The sequence below is a fragment of the Cupressus sempervirens genome, chromosome 4 (genome assembly GCF_028749045.1).
Source record: "Cupressus sempervirens isolate cs-2001-9-10 chromosome 4, ASM2874904v1, whole genome shotgun sequence".
NCBI lineage: Eukaryota > Viridiplantae > Streptophyta > Pinopsida > Cupressales > Cupressaceae > Cupressus > Cupressus sempervirens.
In genome coordinates, this window is record NC_143121.1 from 426,301,234 (window position 1) to 426,319,862 (window position 18,629).

Here is an 18,629-nt window from a genome sequence, read left to right on the forward strand (position 1 = left end):
TTGGGGGTTCTTTTTTGGTATATTTGATGTTCTCGATTTTACTTGCTTTTTCACCTTTTTATGGATGTTAGGTTCTTCACTAGTTCTTTGTTTTAGGCAACATTGTTTTAAACATTGGTACTATTTGTATAGAAGCAATGTTAGTATGCTAATGGAAACCAAATTTAAATAAAGCTTCTACAAACTAAACAAAATTTATAAACTTCAAGATAGACTAAGGTGAACTCTCAATTGAGAATATGAACCATTAATGGGCTCTCTCAATGAGAAGCTCTCTTGTTGAGTAGCTTTGTCTAAATAGATAGGATGTATGCTCAAGCTTTATGCTTCAAAAAGGGATTCAAATGGAGTTGGAATTTGGGTGTGAGTGTATGGTTTTGATGTAAAATGGCTTCTCAAAATGGCATTATGACTTTAATTCATGGATTGTGTTTTTTTGCAAAGGGGAAGGATCCAATTTATAGGCAAGAGGCTTGAGGGATTGAGGGATAAGATGCAAGGATGGGAAAAAGCTCATGGAGGGCTCAGATTGCATGAGAAGAGAGCACATAGATTGTGCTTCCTTACAACCAATCAAAGAGTGACACATGTCACATGGTGAGAGGATGGAGGACAGGGGAAGGATGAGTCAACAAAGGAGGCTCAAGAGATAAAATCTTCATAAAGACCCTCATAATGGCTTGTAAGAGCAATAAAAGGGGTTGGAAGAGTCATTTATGGCCTAGTGGACTTCATAAATTTTTATGGTTGGGATATTTTGAGGGAGATGAGAGCAATTTCGACTTGGGCTTGATTAGGAGGGTTTTAAGCTTGCTTAGGCTTGTGCAAATGATTAGAGGATGGATTAGGATGGTTTAGGATTAGCTTAGGGATAGGCAAGTGGATGGCATTTAATGAGGGTGGGTGAAGGAGGAGATATTTGTTAACTTTGGCTTGGGTTAGTAAGTTTTAACCCATGTTTAGGGAATGTGACAAGGTTAGGAGGGGATTAGGATTAGGTTTAAAGACATCTTCTAGAAGAGTCTAGACTTTGGATGAGGATAAAGACTTTCTAGAATAGTCTAGAACTTCCTAGGATGAGGATGAAGACTTTCTAGAAGAGTCTAGAACTTCTTAGGATGAGGATGAATTAGATTTTTAGGAAATAAATAAAGTTTTATTTATTTCAAGGGTTTGGGTTGAGGAGATATTTATTAAAACTTTTTTTAATAAACATGAGGATTAATATTTAATCTTAATTAAATATTTTGAGTTGGGATTAGGGGTAGGAAATGATGGGATTAGCCTTTAATTAAAATTAAAGAAGGATTAGAAGATTTTGGAAGAGGTTAGTGGTCTTAAGGAAATTGGCCAAGTTTTGGGCAAAAAATAAATTTTTAATTTATTTTGGGATTTTTGGTCAATTTATTAATTAAATAATTAATAAATAAGGAAATAATATTTAAATAATATTTAAACATTTTTGGGAGGGATTCCTTAATTAAATATTTTAAATTAAGATAAAGGATTTTAATGGCATAAAAATTAATTAATTAAATAATTAATTAATAAATGATGATGTCATCAGAGATTTTTTTTTTTTCAGAAAATAAAAATATTATTTTCTAAAGGATTTTTAGGTGTCTACATTTTCCCCATCTTTGATGTGATGCTGCAAGTGGCATGGCATCAAAGATAAGAAAATAAGATGCCCAAGGCTAGAGCAGAAGAGGAGAGAATGGACTGTGAGATGCCCCCTCAAGAAGGCAGTGGGGAGAGAAAGCGAGGCTCGATGGCTTCTTGAAAAATACAAGCATCTGGGATGAGAAAGGAGACTTAGATTGGCTTAAGAGAAGAGGTTTAGTTAGCACAAACTCTCACTACGGGAGAATGAATAGGGAGAATCAGAGGCACAAGGGGAAGCAAGCTTAAGATCTCAAGGATTGTAGAGGATGAAGGAGCGGAGCGCTATAAAAGGAATCCAGGATGGGAAGATGGATGAGGGGATTAAAAAGATAATGCAATAGGATTTCAAAGAGTCAGATTGGTGGAAGATGGGTTTCAGATATCCCTAGGACTAGGATTGTGGATCTCGAAAGATGAGGCTTGGTGGATTGATTTGGATTGGCGGATCCCTAAGACTAGGATTGTGGATCCCTAAAGCTAAAGGTGAGGAGTGATTCAAAGAGATACTGATGCATAATTTGGGGTAGGAGAGACAAATGCTTGATATGGATGGGGGATGATGGAGATGAAGGAAAACCATTGAAACTTTTTGAGCGAGGGGATACTTCAAAGAGAAGTACCACCATGTAGTTGAGCACTAGATTTGCTATAGGACTGTTGGTTAATTTCCATGATTACCAAGAACATCAAGGCCTTTTCACCAACTGTCCAGAGGACTGACGGACTGACTCAAAAAAAATATGCAAGGATTGCCCCAGCATCACACATGAATCTCGAAAGAATCAGAGTGGAACCGACACTGGGTAACCCACAAGTAGAAAAGAAAAACAAACAAAATACTTGATCAAGACCTTATGCCCAGATTGCCCCATTCACAGTATACCATGATATGGAAGATCATGGCAACCTTGAGGATGGAACAAAAGGATTTCTTGGAAAAGATATTTCAAGACCCAACAGAGAAGAGTCCAAATCAAAAGAAAGCAAAAATCCAAAAGAGAACCATTTGCCAATGAGATGGGTAGGACGAGGTACTAATGGACCAAGATCAGACATGAGGAAAGCTATATCCTACAAGGACCTATTGGAGAGCACCTAAGCTAGTGGATTTGGATGAGTGATGCGTCTGACAAGCTAAACTAAGAAAGATAACACTTTGGTGATAGGAAATCTAGCTAAAGGATGCATTGGAATAGCTAACCAAAATGTGCAATGGGTGCAAGATGCTGATCAAGGAAAAACTGACACGAACACTGGATAGATACAATAGTACTAATCTAAAGAGGATGTACAAGCTGATGGACCAAGATATGCTACAAATGTACAAGTTTGTTCATGTTTTGGTTTTTGTGAGATGGAAATGTTTGTCAAGGATGGGATGTCTATAATAGGTGATAGGTGGATAGGTAGATGGTTTACGAAAAGCTTAAGTGAAAATGGAGTTTTGTGTGTGCACGTGATAGTATACAAGCTAGAATACAAGATTATTTACAGGCTGGAATATGGTACAAACTTTGGACAAGATTCGGATATACAAGGTATGGTACAAGATTTACAAGGTATAATACAAGCTTTGGTACAAGATTTTACAAGCTGAGGTACAAGATTTTACAAGCTGTACAGGAGGTATATACAAGCTCCATTAGATTTTGGATATTTGGTTGGAACACCAAGGGAACAAGCAGGTATTTTATGGGATGGTGGGTGAATGGATGAGGGATAGGATAGTGATAGATAATGGATTAGTCTTAGTACACAAGGCACTTGAATTACCAGGTTTTCACCAAGGTACCTATCCAAGGTGCTTGAATTGCCAAGTTTTCACCATTGGACGCTTATTTCTCTTTACTATTTTTTTTTTTTTTTTGTATTTTTCAAAAGCTAGGTATACCAAGGATCTTCAAGAATAGAACTTCTTGAGATGAATGATGTTAGTAGGATCATTCAAGAGTTCTCCTTCCGGTGTAGATAGCTGATAGGCTCCGGAGCCAAAGGAAGCAGTGACAACATAAGGACCAAGCCATGTAGGTTCAAACTTGCCTTTCTTTTCTCGATCTGCTTGGACTTTCATGTTTTCTTTAAGGACCATGTCACCTGGCTGAAAGTGTCGTGGAAGCACCTTCTTGTTGAAATTCCTTTTGAGACGAGTTTGATAGACTATGAGATGATTAGGCTTGTTGTCACTTCTCGTCTAAGAGATCTAGCTGGGTGAGCCGAGCTACTCCGTATTCTTCATCTAATATTTGCCCTTGCAAAGATATGTGCAAGGAGGGAAGTTCAACCTTTATAGATAGTACCACTTTGGCACCATAGACTAGGGAGTATGGATTTGTTCCTGTGGATGTATGGAAGGAAGTTCGATAGGCCCATATGACTGGATTTATTTGTAGGTGCCAATCACGGTCGGAATCATTGATAACTTTCTTTAGGATTTTGAGGAGGGTTTTGTTAGTTGCCTCTGCCTGGCCGTTACCTTGTGGGAAATATGGGCTAGAAAAGCGGTGATGGATGCGGAGGGAAGTGCATAATTCTTCCATGTTGAGATTTTCAAAGTTACCTCCGTGGTCAGTGAAGATGGTGGATGGGATGCCGAAGCGACAAACAATGTGGTACAAGATGAACTTGGAGACCTGAACTCCTGTAGCTGAGACTAGGGGGACTGCTTTCACCCATTTAGTGAAATAATTTGTAGCTATTATTATCTATTTATGTCCATAAGATGAGAGGGGTGTGATAGTTCCAACTAGATCAAGGCCCCAACAAGCGAAAGGCCAAGGTGGTGTAATAGGCTGTAGATCCTGTGCTGGAGCGTGCACAAGATTTGCATGCTGCTGACATGGGAGACACTGTCTAACAAAGTCATAGAAGTCTTCTTCAATGGTAGGCCAATAGTAGCCTATTCTAAGGATTTGTTATGCTAGGACAATACCACTCGTGTGGGCACCGCAAAGTCCAGAGTGTACTTCCTTTAACACCATCGTGGCCACATTTTGGTCTAAACATCGAGAGAGAGTATCGTGATAACCTCGACGATATAGGGTATTGGCTATGATAACATAGCGAGATGATTTTTGGATGAGGTTCTGGCATTGGGTACGTGTGAGGTGAGGGGATATGATACTATTGTTAAGGTAAGCATGAGTCTCATGGTACCAAGGGGATTGGGGACTAACCAAGATACAAACACAGTTTGAATCCTCATTCGCATAGGCGGGTGTGAGGAGCTACTCCACTAAAAACTCATACTATGTAGCTGCTTGGGGAATTTCTAAGAGCGAGCCTATAGTAGCCATAGCATCTGCTGCTTTGTTCCGTATTCGAGGCACTTGTGTAAACTAAAGCCTTGTAAAATGCTGGGTTAGCTGATCAATTAGCTCTTTGTAGGGTAATAGCTTTTCATCTTTGGTTTGATATTCATTTAGGGCTTGCTTGATGATGAGCTGAGAATCGCCAAAGATCTGTACCTCAGCAATGTTCCATTCTGCAGCTATCTTTAATCCTGGTATGAGGGCCTCATATTCAGCTATATTGTTGGTGCTAGGGAATTGTAGCTTGAAGGCTTTTGGAATGTAATCTCCTTGAGGTGTGACGAACAATATTCCTACTCGTGATCCATGAGATGTGTATGAGCCATCAAAATAAAGTTTCCATGGGGCTTGTTCTTCAATTAGACAGATATGCTTATCTGAAAATTCTGTGATCAACGGATAAGCATCTATTAGAGGTGCATCAGCTAGGTGATCTGCTATAGCTTGCCCTTTGATTGCCTTTCTATCCACATACTGGATGTCAAATTCGCTAAGGAGCATAACCCATTTGGCCAAACGGCTTGTAAGTGTTGTTCTGGAGAGCATATACTTGAGAGGGTCAATCTTGGAGACTAGTTGGATGGTATGACTTAGCATGTAATGGCGAAGCTTTTGAGTTTTGAAAACAACTTCCAAACAAGCTTTTTCCATAGGAGTGTAATTGGGTTCATAACCAACTAGGGTTCTACTAATGTAGTAGATGGCTCTTTCTCTGCTATAGTCATCGAGCTATGCTAGAAGTGCCCCTAGAGCAGTAGGTGTTGCTGATATGTACAAAATTAGGGGACAACCAGGAACTGGTGGAACCAAGATAGGGGGATTGATGAGATACTGCTTGAGCTGATCGAAGCTGCATTGACATAAATGATCCCACTTGAAGTTCTCATCCTTCTTTAGTAAATGTGAAAATGGTGTACACTTATCTGCAAGCTGGGAGATGAAGCGCCGAATAGATTGAAGCTTTTCCTGAAGAGAACGAAGTTGTTGCAGTGTCTGGGGAGGAGGCATGTCTAAGATAGCCTTGACCTTCTTGGGGTCGATCTCTATACCTCATTTAGAAACTATAAAGCCTAAAAGCTTGTCAGATGTGACCCCAAAGACACATTTCTTGGGATTCAGCATGATATGATATTTGGCTAACCTATCAAAGACTTTCTCCAGGTCAGCAAGATGATCCATGAAGGTATGAGATTTGACCAAGATATCATCCACATATTCCTCCAAAATGCTATGGATGAGATCATGAAAGATGGCTGTCATAGCTCTTTGATAGGTAGCCCCAACATTCTTTAGGCCAAAAGGCATCATGCTGTAGCAAAAGGTTCCCCAAGGGGTAGTGAATGCTGTCTTATGCTGATCCTCTTCTGCAATCTTGATTTGATTATACTGAGAAAATCCAGCTGTAAGATCTACAATCATATCTATGTTGGGCGAGGGAAAATCATCTTTTGGACAAGCTTTGTTAAGATCTCTAAAATTAGTGCAGATTCTGATGTCACCAGAAGGCTTAGTGATGGGGACCATGTTGGAGATCCACTTTGAATAGTCAATAGGTCGGATAACCTTAGTAGCTAAAATTCTTTCTAACTCAGCTTTGACTAGTAATGCCACCTTGGGGTGCATTTTTCTAAGCTTTTGTCTGACGGGCTTGATCTGTGGATTGACTGCAAGATGATGAACTAAAAGCTTTGGATCAAGCCCTGGCATGTCTTGATATGACCATGTAAATTGGCCAATGTTCTCTCTTAAGACCTCAAAGAGGAGATCAGCTTGGTCTTGTGATAGGGATGCAGTAATGTGAACAAGCCTAGGGATCTCTGAAGAACCGATGTTGACTTCCCTAGTATCCTCAATTAGAATAGAAGATATCTCTGGTCGATTATCTTGAGGAGGTAATGCTAAATCCTCATGTTCTGCTTGTGGCTCTGGATGTTCTTGCTAAGGGGTTCTCTTCGCTACCTTAGCTAGTCTTAGATTCACCCTAGTTCTAGTTTTGGGTGTATCGGAACTAGGTTGGGGATTTTCTCCAAAATACCCCTTGGGATCTAGCTTGTAGATATAGGCAGAATCTGGCTTTTTTTTCTTGTGAGGTGTTTCAGCTCCCATGAATCTCAAAAGTGCTTCCTCTGATGTGAAATCATCAATGTGTACGACGCTTGGCTAGTCCCAATCTATGAGTTATGGATGGGCAAGTGGTAGGTTAATGAGGTGGATGGATAGTTCTTGGAGAAAAGAGTCTTCGAGGGAGATTTGGTCTAGGATATCATCGTAGGCTCTCTTTTCAACTTCCTCAGGAATGTCTTTGACTTTGAAAAGGTCACAGTGAATGGTCAAAAAAGCATGACCGTTCGTATTGGTATCCTCAGTTGTGGGTATGCCAAAGCCAAGACCTGACTTTGATTCCCACTTGTGTGCGTCGATGGGGCACTGGATGCCTCTTTCTTCTAGTCCTAGACCACCACCTTGATAGTTACGTTTGTTAGTGATGAGCTTATGTTCTTGGGGATACTTCTGGCTGAAGTGATCAAGGTGTGCCTGATTCCTTTGAGGTGCATCCTTATGTAACCAATTGTTGATATCTGGAGTGAGCTTCTCATGAAGAGGGATTTTTGAGGATACAAAGGTTGTTGGGCCAAACTGTTTGTATCGAGGAGGTGGAATCTCCTTAGCTTTGTGATATGTCGGTCATCCATGGGCATGTGGATCAAGTGGGAGTGCCCCGAAAACAAATACATCCGACAGACTATACTCTCCACAGCCCTTGTTATTGATCTTTATGGTAGACAAGGTAGAGGCGAGGATGGTTTCTGGGTCATTACAAGTGTGGGATGAGCTGACGATGGATGTGCCGATATCAATTCCAGGGCAATGATTTGTATATGAAGCTTCAACCGCATTGCAGTAAGCAAAGGGTTCTAGATCGGCATGGATGGTTACCTCAGTGCCTTGATGCAAAAATTTGACGCATTGATGGTAAGTGGATGGAACGGCTTTCATGGCATGAATCCATGGGCGATTAAGGAGGATGTTGAATGGTAGGTTTAGATCAATAACATGGCAGAGTGTTTCTTGGATAACTGGCCCAACCTTGATTGGCAGCAAAATAGTTCCTTCTGTGGTTCTTTCCAAGTTGTCATAAGCTTTGATGGTGATAACCTCACTAATGATATCCGCTTCAGTATACCCAGCTTGTTTTATGAATTTTAGGGTGCAAATATTCAAGGCTGATCCATTATCTATCATTACTCTTTTCACGGCAAAATTGGATACCATGATGGCTATGTGAAGCGAAAGGGTGTGATCTGGCTTGACCACGGGTATGTCGGTGTGTTTGAATGATAGGGCACATGAGAATGAAAGGTGTCCAACAAGATTACAAAAATTAGTAGCATTGATATTAGAAGGGACACGGGATTCTATGAGAGCACTGTCAAGGATGTTCTTGTACACAAGACTAGTGCGAAGAAGGTCTAAAATGGAGATTTGGGCTGGCATGTTCCCAAGGTGTTCCAAGATATTGTACTAGCTTTTTGATGGAGCTGATGGTGCTGGTGAAATAGGTGGGCCTGCGATGTTAAATCGGGCTCTTCGAGTGGTGACTGCACACTCATTGTTTGGTCCTTGGATATTGATAACATTGATAGAAGGCTCTTTCTCAGATATACAACCTATAAGGCTACCATAGTCTATATAGGATGAAGTGTGGTCATTGTTCTTCCCATGTTGTTGGTTTGGCTGACAGTTGTTGGTGTTGTTGTTGTTGGTTTGGATAGGTGCTTTTCCAGGATTTTGATTGTTGTGAGGAGGAAAAGCATTTTGATAGATTTGTAAGCCTGCATTGGGAGAGGTTTGGGCACCAACAGTGATTTCCTTCCGATCAATGAGGTCCTGCACATAGTCTTTCAGTTTCATGCATCTAAGGGTAGTGTGACGTTTTACCCTATGAAATTTGCAGTACTCATTGTCTTTGTACCATGCAGCTTTGGATTGGCTTGGGTCAATTTGCTGGGTAGGAGGAAATTTGATGAGGTTTTCCTTGACTAATTTCTCAAAAATGACATCCAATGGCTCACCAAGGGGTGTATAGTTTCTAGGTGTAGGTTGGAATATGGGCTTTTGTCCTGCAATTACATTGATGGCATTAGCCTGATTGCTAGACCCTTGGAAGTTGGGTCTTGGATTGTGGTTTTGATAGCTTTGGTTATTCTGTTGTTGGTAGTTGATAGCTTGTTGATTGTTTGGTTGATATGGTGGGTTGGACTGGTTGTGAGAAGGACCAACAATATTCACATGTCTAGTGTCAGTGACACCATCTATTGCAATGTGCTTGTTTTTGTTCCAATATCTAGACTTGTCATTGGAATGTGATTGATTTTGGTTGGCCTCTTTGTAAATCTTGACCACACCATCTTTAATGAGTCCTTGCTCAAGGATCATTCCTTTCTCTTTGATATCTTTATAGGTCTGCAAACAGTTCATGGTCATGTGGTGAGCCAAGCTGGGATGGGCATTATTAATAAACATTTTCACCACATGGCACTCTTGCAAGGTGCAAGATATGCGGGTGGTAAGGGTTTTCCATCTTTGTAGGTATTCAGCAAGGCTTTCTCCACCTTTTTTCTTAGTGTGGACAAGGTCAACTATTGATAGCTCTATTTCAACAAGATGGGCATATTGGGCTACGAATACCTCAGATAATTCAGCAAAGTTTTTATTTGTGCCATAGGGGATTTTGTAAAACCATTCAAGAGTAGGTCCAGCCAAGCTTTTGGGAAAAAGGCGCAAGAGGAAGACATCATTGTATGCCACGTCCTGGCAGTGCATGTAAAATTCTTTGATATGTGTGACAGGGTCTCCTTTTCCTCTAAATTTTTCAAATTTGGGTACCTCAAAGTGTTTGGGAAATGGTGTCATGGTAATGGCTCTGTCAAATGGGTAAGGACACACATTCTCAAACTTGAATGTCTTTGGATCATTCCCTTCTTGGATGGCTTTCAGAGCTATCTTCATTTGCTCCCATTCTAAATTGATAGGTGATGGCTAGGGTGCCCCCAATGTAGGAGTGCCTTGAGGTAGGTATGCGCTAGATGGGGCCATTGAATATGGATGGGTGTGAGGGATTGTACATTATTTGTGCAGCTGCATGGTGGATGACAGGTTGTTGAGGGGGATGTGGCGCATATTGATGCATGTGCTGTGAGGCTTGCTGTTGACATGGGATTTGAGGTTGGGATTGAGGAACATAAGCTAGCTATGGGATAAATGAATTGCTTTATGGAGGTAAGGTATAAGATGGTTGTGAAGCTTGGGGAAAGGATCGGGGGGCTTGTGGGGTTTGATCAAGGTATGTGGGTTGCGCCCCCATTTGGGATGGTACCTGCAAATAATTGGTGGTTGGCTAGATTGGTGGGTTACCTCCTAGAAGTGGCATTGAAAAGTAGTTGGTAATAGGAGGTAATGGATTAGTTGGTGGTGGAGGTGGTGGGATTTGAAAGCTAGGAAATGGAATTGATGGGGTTTGATAGCTTGGTAGCTGGATTTGGAAGCTTGGTAGAGTGGTGGTGGGAGCTTGGGTCACTTGAGAGCTAGGTAAAACATTGGTAGTAGCTTGTGGGGTTTGATAGCTTTGTGGAGTGAGGGTAGTAGGTTGTGGATTTGTGGCTGATGTCACTAAGCTTCCAAGACCTAATGAAAATGATGGGATTGTGCTTTGGGCTATGGTGAACAAGCTGGGGGTGATGAAAGGTTGATTACTTGGCCCCATGGGTGGCATCCTTGTTGTATATTGTTGAGGCTGGCCAAAGATGCTAGCACTGATTTGGGAGATGGGTGGATTTGGAAGGCTGGGTTGGGGAGCAGCAGTAGCAATAGTGAAGGGCATGAACGGTGAGGTGTTTTGGGTAAAGGGGGTTTGGAGCAGAGAGGTATGAACCAAGGATGGAGTGGTGGTGGCTGGGTTGGCTTGCAGCATGGAGATTTCAACTTGGGTGGATGATGGTATGTTTGGGTCTGTTGGATCATATGGATTGGCTGGAGGCTCTTCTTTTGGCATATATTGAGGATAATTTGGATCATAAGAGCCTATGGGTGGTGGCAGCTGCCCAAACAACGGGTGAGATGGATCTGATAATGGAGGGGGTCTTCCAAAGTCAAAGGTTCCTACATTGTCCCTTCAAAAATTAGCCATGATTGTCTCTTTGTTCTTGTCTATAATGGCATTTACCAATACTGCATTTCCTGGTTGGTTCATGAAAGCTTCAATGTCAATAGGTGATGGCATAGCTTTCTCTGGGATGAAGGATGGTTGAGTGCTCAAGGGGGGTGAGGCTATTCGATCCAAATGATAAGGCTCCATTGTTTCTTTCTTCTTGGCTAAGCGAGTGACGGGTGGCATGAAAAATGATCCTAGGGATGAGATGCAACAAATGCTGGTGGATGCAAAAGGGGGAAGGCTTTTCTATGCAAATGATTTCCTAGGTTGAGGCAAAGCTATATGACAAAACCTAAGGAGGATTGGGTTTGGAATTCTAACTTCAAAGATATGTTGCCAAAGCACAAAAGGTCTGCTTTCCTATGTGCAAGCTTGGTGGTGATTGTGTCAACTTAAGGATAGAATGATGATCTTTTAGGAAGAACACGAGATTGACCACTTGTGGATCCCAACCTTTAGCTCAAGGCGATGAGGGATAACAAGTGGAAAAGCTAGATTACCCTAGACAAAGCTTTGTCAAAAGGGATAACCTTGGTGAGATTGGTGGTTTTGAAAGTTTTTAGGAATGGCAAACTTTTAGCAAGGTGACAACAATTTTGAAAGCTTAGATGTGCAATTTTTGGATTGCTGGCTAGATGGTTTGATTCTAAATGAGATGGATGAGCTAATAATGCTTAAGGGGATAACCTAAGATGGCTGGCTTTTCTACAAAGATGATTCTAAAGTGAAGCTTATCCAAGAAGATGTGGAGAAACAAGGGTGTCTAATCATAGAAATCATGCCTAGTTGGTAAGGCATAAGCAGGATTAACTCCTGGATGTTGGCTAAATTTGATGGTGCGCTCTAACCAAGCCTCTTGAAGTGCTTCGTCAGCAACTTTGTCCTCTACTTTGTGGAGTTTGTCAATTCGCGGGATTGGTGTTATTTCTTTTCTCTTGGCTGAAAGTTCTTGGTATGCCTGAGATGGCTTGAATTTAACTTTGTGAAACTTTTGTTTGGGTTTGGGTTGCTCTGACATGAATTCTTGAATCTGCTTGGCTTTGAGAGACCTTGATTATTTTGCTTCAACTTGTTCAACTTCTAGAATAGGTAGTGACTACACTAAGTGTACCCTAAGTTAGGATTGACCAAGTTTGGCAAACATTCATTCAATAAGTAAAAGACCAAGCAATAGATAGAAACAACCAGATAGAAGTTTTGATTCCCAGAATGTGATACTTGCGCCAAGGAGTGTGTGTGTTCTACAAATTTTTCGATCAATCACTTCAAGCACATTAACATCCTAGATGGTTGTCTACAAGGCTGACAGTTGGTTTAGTTACGGAGTCCTCGATATACCCAAGGTATGTGAGGCGCAAATTTGTAGATGAAACCAAAAAGATGTCACATAGCTGAGAGGAGCGATAACCCACTTCTCCTTTTTCACTTCTCAAGGGTATAAAGTTCCTTGAGGCTTAGCCTGAGTGACAAAATCTTGATCCCAAGAGAGGTGTCTTTCGATTCACCTCCTAGTTCTTATACTTCACCGGAACGCAGGAGTTGAGGTAATCCAAGGGGTGATGAAATCCCCAAGCAGGCCTCCTAAAAAGAAACAAGGTTTTGGATCCTAATCTTATGCACCCAAGATGGCCTCGAAATACGACAAGGGGAGAGAAGACTTGGATGACCTTGGGATAAAAAAAAATAGGCTTGTTCTTTTACCAACTGACTCTTATGTGTACTAATCTAGACTTTGCAAGCACTCATGTTTAAGAGACAATGTTCAATTCCAACTTGAAAAAGTAAATCGATCAAAGAATGCAAACAAGAAGAAGAATTAGGGTCAACAAAAGAAAACTCGCGCACTCGGAGGCCCTCCACGTCAAGTATCGATTAATTTCCTTTAAAGCATTCAAGAGTTGGTGTGATTTTGTTTTAAGCCCAAAGCAAAGATGTGTGAGACTCAATTTGTCAAGCACGCGCCCAGAGGCCCTCCACATCAATAGTTGTTCAATTTTAGTACCCAAATGAAGTGTGATCGATTTAATCTAGATTTTTGGTCATTTAAGAATTTTGATAAAGTTAAAGCAAACGTTCAAAGACCAAGTGAGTGAGTTAGATTGTGGAACATTTAACACCTTTTTCAAGTAGACCTATCCCCATGAATGGCACTGAGATTGCAACCAATGGTTAATATTTGATGGGTGATTATAAAAGAGGTGAGTACAAGGAACTACTCAAATTGATTTTTGCAAATTTTTGTTTAACTTAATGAAGTTTCTTAAATGTCCAAAAATCAAACTTTGCCTAAATTGCATGTGGAAAAGAGATTTGTTTTGTTCAATTTTAAAAGCTCCAAATGAAGTGTTTGATATTGCAATGGTTAATTGATCCTTGGAATTCAAGATTGGATTTGTTATTTTAATCATGCATTCAAGGAAAATTTGATTTTAATCCATGGCATTCAAGAGTGTGTTTAGCAACATGCATTCAAAGACAAGTGATTAAACATTCAAATTTTTTTTTTCTTTGAGCATTCAAGATTGAGATTTTGTGTGTTGTTTTAAGAACTTTGAAGTGCTTTTTTATAACCTTAGATCATTCAAGATTGTTTTTGGACTCAAAAATGAAAATGACTCTTTGGAATTTTCTTTTCATTCAAGATTTTGTGTTTTAGTTTGCATGTTTTAAGCCCAAAAATGATATTCCTAGATTGTTTTGATGCATGAAAAACCTAAGAAACATTCAAGATTTTGCAACAAGACATTTGTTTGGAACAAATAACAAAACTTTTAGGATTCTTAGTTTTCATGAGATTTTTAAAAGAAATTTAAAATATTTTCAAATGAGGTTCATTTTATCCTTGATTGATGCTTTGAGTTTGATTTAGATTTTAGTGTGCACTTAGTGTTGATTTTTTACCTTTTGAAATGGAAACTTGAAGTTCTTTTTAAATTCCCAAAAATGAAGTCTTCCTAACTTTGCATGAATGCATCTAAAACCTTGAGGTTGCAAGGATGAAAATGATTAGATTGCTTTAGTTTCACTTGTTAAAAGATTTTTTCTTTTTTGCAAATTTTTAATTTTTTAATGGATTTAAGTATGATTTGGGGGTTCATTTTAAGCACTAAAAAGAAGTGTGTATGATTTTGCTTCCTTAAAAAAAAAATGGCCAAGATCTCCCACAAGAAGAAGAAGAAGAAGAATATGGAATAAGAAGAATATAGACAAGAAGATGAAGAAGAATTCCAAGTGCTTTGTCCACCTATAAGCTTGAAAAATCTGCAAATACTGTGAGATAGACTATGAGTTCCTTTGTCTTCTTCATGCTCATGTGGACCTACAAAATCAATTTATACAATCCTACCAATCACAAAAACAAGAAAAATTAGCCAAAATCAGCAAATTACATACAAAACTTGACTAAAAAAGCTAATGAAAATGACCCATGTGGGGTCCCACCGGACGTGCCAAAATATATATGAGCAATGTTAGTATGCTAATAGAAACCAAATTTGAATAAAGCTTCTACAAACTAAACAAAATTCATAAACTTCAAGATAGAGTAAGATGAACTCTCAATTGAGAATATGAGCCATTAATGGGCTCTCTCAATGAGAAGCTATCTTGTTGAGTAGCTTTGTCTAAATAGATAGGATGTATGCTCAAGATTTATGCTTCAAAAAGGGCTTCAAATGGAGTTGGAATTTGGGTGTGAGTGTATGGTTTTGATGTAAAATGGATTCTCAAAATGGAATTATGACTTTACTTCATGGATTGTGTTTTTTTGCAAAGGGGAAGGATCCAATTTATAGGCAAGAGGCTTGAGGGATTGAGGGCTAAGATGCAAGGATGGGAAAAAGCTCATGGAGGGCTCAGATTGCATGAGAAGAGAGCACATGGATTGTGCTTCCTTACAGCCAACAAAGGAGTGACACATGTCACATGGTGAGAGGATGGAGGAAAGGAGAAGGATGAGTCAACAAAGGAGGCTCAAGAGATAAAATTTTCATAAAGACCCTCATAATGGCTTGTAAGAGCAATAAAAGGGGTTGGAAGAGTCATTTATGGCCTAGTGGACTTCATAAAGTTTTATGGTTGGGATATTTCGAGGGAGATGAGAGCAATTTTGACTTGGGCTTGATTAGGAGGGTTTTAAGCTTGCTTAGGCTTGTGCAAACGATTAGAGGATGGATTAGGATGGTTTAGGATTAGCTTAGGGATAGGCAAGTGGATGGCATTTAATGAGGGTGGGTGAAGGAGGAGATATTTGTTAACTTTGGCTTGGGTTATTAAGTTTTAACCCATGTTTAGGGAATGTGACAAGGTTAGGAGGGGATTATGATTAGGTTTAAAGACATCTTCTAGAAGAGTCTAGACTTTGGATGAGGATAAAGACTTTCTAGAATAGTCTAGAACTTCCTAGGATGAGGATGAAGACTTTCTAGAAGAGTCTAGAACTTCTTAGGATGAGGATGAATTAGATTTTTAGGAAATAAATAAAGTTTTATTTATTTCAAGGGTTTGGGTTGAGGAGATATTTATTAAACCTTTTTTTAATAAACATGAGGATTAATATTTAATCTTAATTAAATATTTTGAGTTGGGATTAGGGGTAGGAAATGATGGGATTAGCCTTTAATTAAAATTAAAGAAGGATTAGAAGATTTTGGAAGAGGTTAGTGGTCTTAAGGAAATTGGCCAAGTTTTGGGCAAAAAATAAATTTTTAATTTATTTTGGGATTTTTGGTCAATTTATTAATTAAATAATTAATAAATAAGGAAATAATGTTTAAATAAGATTTAAAAATTTTTGGGAGGGATTCCTTAATTAAATATTTTTAATTAATATAAAGGGATTTAATGGCATAAAAATTAATTAATTAATTAATTAAATAATTAATTAATAAATGATGATGTCATCAAGGATTTTTTTCAGAAAATAAAAATATTATTTTCTAAAGGATTTTTAGGTGTCTACACTATTATTATAAATCATTTATAATATTTTATGAGGGGTCTCAGGGCCTAGCTAAAACATACTTTTACCTTAATCTAATAAAACAAATTATTATAATTAAAGATATTTGTTCACACTTGAATCTTGATTAAAACTCAAGGTAAAAAACTTTAATATAGATATTTCCCTATATAATGAATTAATACCTCTATATAGATTCTAACTTCTTTGAAATGATTTTCACTTGTGTTCCTTTTAGCCAGGTGGTTCATTTGCTAGGTCTTTGTTTGCAAATGACTACTAGTTTAGGTTAAGCAAATAAAATTATTCACTAGATGGAATCAAAAGAAGCTGAAATGATTTTGCAAATAACTTAAAAAATTAAAATCAATATATACAGGTACCTCCAAAAGGATATCTGTCAACTTTTATATAAATATATAAAAGCTAGTAGCAGCTATGGTGCATAATTGATCATATCACTTGTTTAGCTACATTATATCAAGTATTGTAATTGTAGTAATTGTAATAAGGTAAGAAAAAATAAGGACCGTATTTTAAAATATGAAATAAAATCAAATAAAAAATGGAGGAAAATTTATAATTAAAGTAATGTTATAGGTTTAGAATGAGGGTTTATGGTTTAGTATTATGATAATGGCTAGGATAAAAATTATCATGAGTGCCTAGATAACAATTTAGGTTTACATCAAGGTTAGGATTAAATTTGGGTTGCAATCTTGTTTTGAATTAAGATTATGTTTAGGGTCAGGGTTCAATGTTTGTGTTATAGTTTATGGTTAAAGTTAAATGTTACATTTAGTGTAAAATATGGTATAGGGTAATAATTATGGTAAGAATATGGTTACCATTATGACAAGGGTTAGGGTTTTGATCAAGCTTAGACTTGAAATTATGGTTAAGGTAGTGATAGGTGTTTTGATGAGGATTATAGTTACAATAAGGGTTAATAATATGATAATGATTTTAAACTTATACTATGATTAAGGGTTTGAGATCCAGGTTTACAATTACATTTATAGGATTATTGCTACACTTTAATGTTTAGGTGATGGCTAATATGATGGCTAGCTTTAGGGTGATTAGTACCATAGTAGAGAAAATGAGTGCCAATATCCAAGAATCCTAAATGGGTATGCAATGCAAATGAAAAGTAAACTAAATAGAATGCAACATGCAAGCTACAATAACAAGAATGTGGATTACAATCCTTCCTATTTAAACTATATGAGTTATTATAAAGTATAAAAGAAAGATAAACTATATGAAAATAAGCTACAATGAAAGTGTGAAGATGCAAAATGCTAGAATGAGAATTCTCCAAGTCTTCAGAAGGTCCAAAAGCACCTAGAAATTCTAGAACACAGCCTTAGTAAAAAGTAGCAAGTTCTTAGAATGAGAAGAGAGCCTTCTCTTTTAAAGAAAAATAGCTAGATGATATTAAAAGGAAAGAGAGGCTTAAAAGTACAAATAATATAGAATTGAATGATTATTTTTATTTGATTTGATTTTTGAATGAAATAATAGTTACCATTAGTGGTAGTATAGTTAGTAAACTTAATGAAAATTAAATTTTTATGATTATTGTGAATATTTTGAACATATAGCTATAATTATGATTTTCATAAAGAAAAAAGGGATCCTACAACAAAAATTCATTTGAAAAAAATTAAAAAATTAAATTAAATTTTTTGCAAAAACTATGACTCTCTAATTGAGTAATCAATAGAACTGAATGTAATAGTTGTTTGATTTTATTGATGCTAATATATTATTTAGCAAAATTATAGAAGTGTCCACTAATTTGGTTGAAACTAACATCCATTTTGAAAATATTGCTTATCAAGACAGTAGATAAATATTAAAATAAATATCGTGTATGTTTATGTTTGTGTTTGTTGGAGGTACTTTACTTAACATATCATTCAATATGTCACCAACAAGAAAAATACATTATTTAATTCAGTATACTATTATTTATAGTTTTTTAAAAATAAATTTAATTTAGTAATCTATTATAATATACTAAAAGAAAAATTAACTTGTGATTTATATCTAGATATATTTCTTTATGACTGATATATGTTCTATATCATTATATTTCTATTCATATTAAAAAAGATTTTTTTGTTTGTTTCTCTCATTTAGTATTTGTAAGTTGTATGATGTATTGTCTATCGATTATATTGTTTCAAATATTTTAACGATAGTAATTGAAGAGTAACAATTTATCATCATTACGATAATATTACACTTAATTCAGTGGTTAAGTGTGTGAAGAGGGGAGGGTAGGCTGCATTTTAGTGCTATCATGACCGCCCTAGAATTCCTTCACAATACAAAGGTGAAATATGTTGTTTCTCTTTCTTTAAACCTGTGGATATATAATGAAATCCATGCTCTCAAGAATATAATTGGTAGCATGGAACACTAGTTGAAAGAAGAAATCAAAGATAGGGAGGCCTAGGAAGAAGAATATGGAAAA